This window comes from Drosophila subpulchrella, unplaced genomic scaffold (genome assembly GCF_014743375.2).
Source record: "Drosophila subpulchrella strain 33 F10 #4 breed RU33 unplaced genomic scaffold, RU_Dsub_v1.1 Primary Assembly Seq147, whole genome shotgun sequence".
NCBI classification, from domain to species: domain Eukaryota; kingdom Metazoa; phylum Arthropoda; class Insecta; order Diptera; family Drosophilidae; genus Drosophila; species Drosophila subpulchrella.
In genome coordinates this window covers 1-7,500 of record NW_023665487.1, presented here as the reverse complement: position 1 = coordinate 7,500, position 7,500 = coordinate 1, and the positions used below count along the sequence as shown (strand labels likewise).

At 34.4% G+C, this 7,500-nt stretch overlaps 2 non-coding genes across 2 annotated transcripts; both read left to right on the top strand.

Moving 5' to 3' along the window:
- Window positions 1–537: 537 nt before the first annotated feature.
- On the top strand, window positions 538–716 carry LOC119558873. The gene has a single exon (XR_005220494.1). It is a non-coding gene; the product is annotated as a 5.8S ribosomal RNA (ribosomal RNA).
- Window positions 717–1,117: 401 nt separating this feature from the next.
- Window positions 1,118–5,088, top strand: LOC119558896. The gene has a single exon (XR_005220515.1). It is a non-coding gene; the product is annotated as a large subunit ribosomal RNA (ribosomal RNA).
- The last annotated feature ends 2,412 nt before the right edge of the window (window positions 5,089–7,500 follow it).

The following is a 7,500-nucleotide window of genomic DNA, read 5'->3' as shown; positions in this document are numbered from 1 at the left end:
ATTTCGAACAAGCAAATCGAAATAATAATTGTAATAATAAATATATTATTGCATTAAATAAGAGATAAATAAATAAGCAAAAGCAAACAAATAACAAATTCGAACAAGCAAATCGAAATTATTAAATTTATTTAATATTATTATTATATTGTATATTAAATGCAATTAATTAATAAAACACTGTGTGTATATGGACCATAATATACACGCGTTGCGATATGTATTGTTCATCTCAGTTATGCGCATACATTGGATAATGCAACAACCTAAAATGTACAATGTTGTACCTGATTATTACAGGTTAATGTTTTATATAAATTTCAATATATATCGCTAAAAAAAAGTATTAATACCGTAAATGCCATTTAAAAAATACTTGATATATTATTGGTTATATGAAACTAAGACATTTCGCAGCATTCGTTTTAGGTATAAAAATCAATTTATTGAAGGAATTGATATATGCCAGTAAAATGGTGTATTTTTAATTTCTTTCAATAAAAACATATATGACAAAATTACCAAACCAATATATAAAACTCTAAGCGGTGGATCACTCGGCTCATGGGTCGATGAAGAACGCAGCAAACTGTGCGTCATCGTGTGAACTGCAGGACACATGAACATCGACATTTTGAACGCATATCGCAGTCCATGCTGTTATGTACTTTAATTAATTTTATAGTGCTGCTTGGACTACATATGGTTGAGGGTTGTAAGACTATGCTAATTAAGTTGTTTATATAAATTTTATAATGAAATTTTATAAGCATATGGTATATTATTGGATAATAATAATTTAATTATTATATTATTCATAATATTAACAAATATATGAAAAACATTATCTCACATTAGTAAATAATTTGAATGTGAAAAACGAAGAGAAATATTTTCTTTTTCAATCAAATAATACTGAGAAATGTCTAGCATAAAAAATTTATCTAGAATTGTCTCTTATTAAAGATTAGTAAATAGAAAGCCGTTGACAATATTATTATTCTTCGTTGATTCGTTAGACCAAACAAATGCCATACAAATATATAAAATATATAACGAATTTAATAAAATGTTTTATCATTATATATAAAGAATTAATTGCAAAAAAAGTTATACACAACCTCAACTCATATGGGACTACCCCCTGAATTTAAGCATATTAATTAGGGGAGGAAAAGAAACTAACCAGGATTTTCTTAGTAGCGGCGAGCGAAAAGAAATCAGTTCAGCACTAAGTCACTTTGTCTATATGGCAAATGTGAGATGCAGTGTATGGAGCGTCAATATTCTAGTATGAGAAATTAACGATTTAAGTCCTTCTTAAATGAGGCCATTTACCCATAGAGGGTGCCAGGCCCGTATAACGTTAATGATTACTAGATGATGTTTCCAAAGAGTCGTGTTGCTTGATAGTGCAGCACTAAGTGGGTGGTAAACTCCATCTAAAACTAAATATAACCATGAGACCGATAGTAAACAAGTACCGTGAGGGAAAGTTGAAAAGAACTCTGAATAGAGAGTTAAACAGTACGTGAAACTGCTTAGAGGTTAAGCCCGATGAACCTGAATATCCGTTATGGAAAATTCATCATTAAAATTGTAATATTTAAACAATATTATGATAATAGTGTGCATTTTTTCCATATAAGGACATTGTAATCTATTAGCATACAAAATTTATCATAAAATATAACTTATAGTTTATTCAAATTAATTTGCTTGCATTTTAACACAGAATAAATGTTATTAATTTGATAAAGTGCTGATAGATTTATATGAATACAGTGCGTTAATTTTTCGGAATTATATAATGGCATAATTATCATTGATTTTTGTGTTTATTATATGCACTTGTATGATTAACAATGCGAAAGATTCAGGATACCTTCGGGACCCGTCTTGAAACACGGACCAAGGAGTCTAACATATGTGCAAGTTATTGGGATATAAACCTAATAGCGTAATTAACTTGACTAATAATGGGATTAGTTTTTTAACTATTTATAGCTAATTAACACAATCCCGGGGCGTTCTATATAGTTATGTATAATGATATTTATATTATTTATGCCTCTAACTGGAACGTACCTTGAGCATATATGCTGTGACCCGAAAGATGGTGAACTATACTTGATCAGGTTGAAGTCAGGGGAAACCCTGATGGAAGACCGAAACAGTTCTGACGTGCAAATCGATTGTCAGAATTGAGTATAGGGGCGAAAGACCAATCGAACCATCTAGTAGCTGGTTCCTTCCGAAGTTTCCCTCAGGATAGCTGGTGCATTTTAATGTTATATAAAATAATCTTATCTGGTAAAGCGAATGATTAGAGGCCTTAGGGTCGAAACGATCTTAACCTATTCTCAAACTTTAAATGGGTAAGAACCTTAACTTTCTTGATATGAAGTTCAAGGTTATGATATAATGTGCCCAGTGGGCCACTTTTGGTAAGCAGAACTGGCGCTGTGGGATGAACCAAACGTAATGTTACGGTGCCCAAATTAACAACTCATGCAGATACCATGAAAGGCGTTGGTTGCTTAAAACAGCAGGACGGTGATCATGGAAGTCGAAATCCGCTAAGGAGTGTGTAACAACTCACCTGCCGAAGCAACTAGCCCTTAAAATGGATGGCGCTTAAGTTGTATACCTATACATTACCGCTAAAGTAGATGATTTATATTACTTGTGATATAAATTTTGAAACTTTAGTGAGTAGGAAGGTACAATGGTATGCGTAGAAGTGTTTGGCGTAAGCCTGCATGGAGCTGCCATTGGTACAGATCTTGGTGGTAGTAGCAAATAATCGAATGAGACCTTGGAGGACTGAAGTGGAGAAGGGTTTCGTGTGAACAGTGGTTGATCACGAGTTAGTCGGTCCTAAGTTCAAGGCGAAAGCCGAAAATTTTCAAGTAAAACACAAATGCCATACAAATATAATTATATTATATAAATCAAGCTAATTAATATACTTGAATAATTTTGAACGAAAGGGAATACGGTTCCAATTCCGTAACCTGTTGAGTATCCGTTTGTTATTAAATATGGGCCTCGTGCTCATCCTGGCAACAGGAACGACCATAAAGAAGCCGTCGAGAGATATCGGAAGAGTTTTCTTTTCTGTTTTATAGCCGTACTACCATGGAAGTCTTTCGCAGAGAGATATGGTAGATGGGCTAGAAGAGCATGACATATACTGTTGTGTCGATATTTTCTCCTCGGACCTTGAAAATTTATGGTGGGGACACGCAAACTTCTCAACAGGCCGTACCAATATCCGCAGCTGGTCTCCAAGGTGAAGAGTCTCTAGTCGATAGAATAATGTAGGTAAGGGAAGTCGGCAAATTAGATCCGTAACTTCGGGATAAGGATTGGCTCTGAAGATTGAGATAGTCGGGCTTGATTGGGAAACAATAACATGGTTTATGTGCTCGTTCTGGGTAAATAGAGTGTCTGGCATTTATGTTGGTCACTTGTTCCCCGGATAGTTTAGTTACGTAGCCAATTGTGGAACTTTCTTGCTAAAATTTTTAAGAATACTAATTGGGTTAAACCAATTAGTTCTTATTAATTATAACGATTATCAATTAACAATCAATTCAGAACTGGCACGGACTTGGGGAATCCGACTGTCTAATTAAAACAAAGCATTGTGATGGCCCTAGCGGGTGTTGACACAATGTGATTTCTGCCCAGTGCTCTGAATGTCAAAGTGAAGAAATTCAAGTAAGCGCGGGTCAACGGCGGGAGTAACTATGACTCTCTTAAGGTAGCCAAATGCCTCGTCATCTAATTAGTGACGCGCATGAATGGATTAACGAGATTCCTACTGTCCCTATCTACTATCTAGCGAAACCACAGCCAAGGGAACGGGCTTGGAATAATTAGCGGGGAAAGAAGACCCTTTTGAGCTTGACTCTAATCTGGCAGTGTAAGGAGACATAAGAGGTGTAGAATAAGTGGGAGATATTAGACTTCGGTTTGGTATCGCCAATGAAATACCACTACTCTTATTGTTTCCTTACTTACTTGATTAAATGGAACGTGTATCATTTCCTAGCCATTATACGGATATATTTATTATATCTTATGGTATTGGGTTTTGATGCAAGCTTCTTGATCAAAGTATCACGAGTTTGTTATATAATCGCAAACAAATTCTTTAATAAAACGGTGCATTTATGTATTTTTGATTTGAAAATTTGGTATAACTCCAATTACTCAGGTATGATCCAATTCAAGGACATTGCCAGGTAGGGAGTTTGACTGGGGCGGTACATCTCTCAAATAATAACGGAGGTGTCCCAAGGCCAGCTCAGTGCGGACAGAAACCACACATAGAGCAAAAGGGCAAATGCTGACTTGATCTCGGTGTTCAGTACACACAGGGACAGCAAAAGCTCGGCCTATCGATCCTTTTGGTTTAAAGAGTTTTTAACAAGAGGTGTCAGAAAAGTTACCATAGGGATAACTGGCTTGTGGCGGCCAAGCGTTCATAGCGACGTCGCTTTTTGATCCTTCGATGTCGGCTCTTCCTATCATTGTGAAGCAAAATTCACCAAGCGTTGGATTGTTCACCCATGCAAGGGAACGTGAGCTGGGTTTAGACCGTCGTGAGACAGGTTAGTTTTACCCTACTAATGACAAAACGTTGTTGCGACAGCATTCCTGCGTAGTACGAGAGGAACCGCAGGTACGGACCAATGGCACAATACTTGTTCGAGCGAACAGTGGTATGACGCTACGTCCGTTGGATTATGCCTGAACGCCTCTAAGGTCGTATCCGTGCTGGACTGCAATGATAAATAAGGGGCAATTTGCATTGTATGGCTTCTAAACCATTTAAAGTTTATAATTTACTTTATAAACGACAATGGATGTGATGCCAATGTAATTTGTAACATAGTAAATTGGGAGGATCTTTGATCACCTGATGCCGCGCTAGTTACATATAAAAGCATTATTTAATACAATGACAAAGCCTAGAATCAATTGTAAACGACTTTTGTAACAGGCAAGGTGTTGTAAGTGGTTGAGCAGCTGCCATACTGCGATCCACTGAAGCTTATCCTTTGCTTGATGATTCGATAATAAAGATGTTGCAAGCGGGCATAATCATTATGCTTGCTTGCAGCATCGCACGCCACTTTGTTTGTGGTGTGTAAGGTAGGGAAGAAGAAATATAAAAGACCTAAATTGGAAACATCAATATATAAGTAAATATTGAACAAACAAAATGTATCGTCATCTTATTAGTGACGCGATGATAAAGTGGCAAACATATTCCATGTATAAATATTCCTATGGTATTAAAATTCAAGTAAAGAGGACATATATAAAAGTTTGTATATATGGTTCATTCAATGGTAGCAGCGGTTGGTTGGTTGGTGTCTGCTCCTCTTATTGTTCAAAACTTATGTTATGGTAGCAAGTCTATATCGTCATATTATTAGTGACGCGAAAAAGTAGTGGCAAAACATATTCCATGTATAAATAAATATTCCTATGGTATTGAAATTCAAGTAAAGAGGCCATTCAAGTAAAGAGGACTTATATAAATATAAGTATATATAATGGTAGCAGCGCGGTTGGTTGGTTGGTGTGTCTGCTCCTCTTATTGTTCAAAACTTATGTTATGGTAGCAAGACTGTATCGTCATATTATTAGTGACGCGAAAAAGTAGTGGCAAAACATATTCCATGTATAAATATTCCTATGGTATTGAAATTCAACTAAAGAGGACATATAAAATTACTATCAATGGTAGCAGTGGTTGGTTGGTTGGTGGTTGGTTGGCGGCTGCTCCTATTATTGTTCAAGACTTATGTTATGGTAGCAAGTCTGTATCGTCATATTAATTATTAGTGACGCGAAAAAGTAGTGGAAATCATATTCCATGTATAAATAGATTCCTATGGTAATGAAATTTTCAAGTAAAGAGAGGACCATTCAAGTAAGAGGACATATAAAAAGTAAGTATATGTTCCTCCAATGGTAGCAGTGGTTGGTTGGTTGGCGGCTGATCCTCTTATTGTTCAAAACTTATTTTATCAATATGAGTTTGGCAATACAATAAAGAAGACCAATCTAATCCATATAAAACTAAATGTATTATATGGATATGCTTAGGAAACCCATATATTCATAAAAAAAAATTATGTATAGAAAATTATACATATATCTTTTATATAAATGAATCGTATGGATATCGCCTTATGGTAGGTATAATAACTTTTTAAGGCATAATAATGTATAATATAGAAAATATACATTGAAATATAAATGCATTTTTATAGATATGGCGGCATATAAGTGCCATATACACAAGAATAAATAATAGAATTTACCAATATATAATTAAAATGAGATATATAAACCTAGTGAGGGGCTGCACTAGTATATGAATCGTATGGATATGGCTTATAGGTATAATACCTATAAGGCATAATAATGTATAATATAATAAATATAAATTAAGATATGAATGAATTATATAAATATGGCATAGAAATGCCATATACATACATAAGAATAAATGGTAGAATTTACCCATATATCACTGAAACACGATATATAAACCTAATGATAGCTGGCACTAGTACTGTAAACATGCACGCAATAGTGCGTGGGGTAAAAAACTACTATAGGGAGGTGGTCGTTGGCGGGCCCCTCCTCGTATTGGTCAAAACTTATGTTATGCATATGAATTTGTCAATACTATATAGAACGCCAAGCATATCCATATAAACTATGGATATGCATAGAAATCCATACAAAAGTAAAAAAAAATTATGTATAGAAAAATATACATATATTTATATAAGTGAATCGTATGGATATGGCTTATAGGTATAATACCTATAAGGCATAATAATGTATAACAAGTAAATATACATTGAAATGTGAATGCATTGTATGGATATGGCATATAAATGCCATATATATAGAAATAAATTGTATATCAATGATATAACAATTATAAACCTAGTGAGGGGCGGCACTAGTGAATGAATCGTATGGATATGGCTTATAGGTATAATACCTATAAGGCATAATAATGTATAATATAATAAATATACATTAAGATATGAATGGATTGTATAAATATGGCATAGAAATGCCATATACATAAGAATAAATGGTAGAATTTACCCATATATCACTGAAACACGATATATAAACCTAGTGATAGCTGGCACTAGTACTGTAAACAGGCACGCAATAGTGCGTGGGGTAAAAAACTACTATAGGGAGGTGGTCGTTGGCGGGCCCCTCCTCGTATTGGTCAAAACTTATGTTATGCATATGAATTTGTCAATACTATATAGAACGCCAAGCATATCCATATAAACTATGGATATGCATAGAAATCCATACAAAAGTAAAAAAAAATTATGTATAGAAAAATATACATATATTTATATAAGTGAATCGTATGGATATGGCTTATAGGTATAATACCTATAAGGCATAATAATGTATAACAAGTAAATATACATT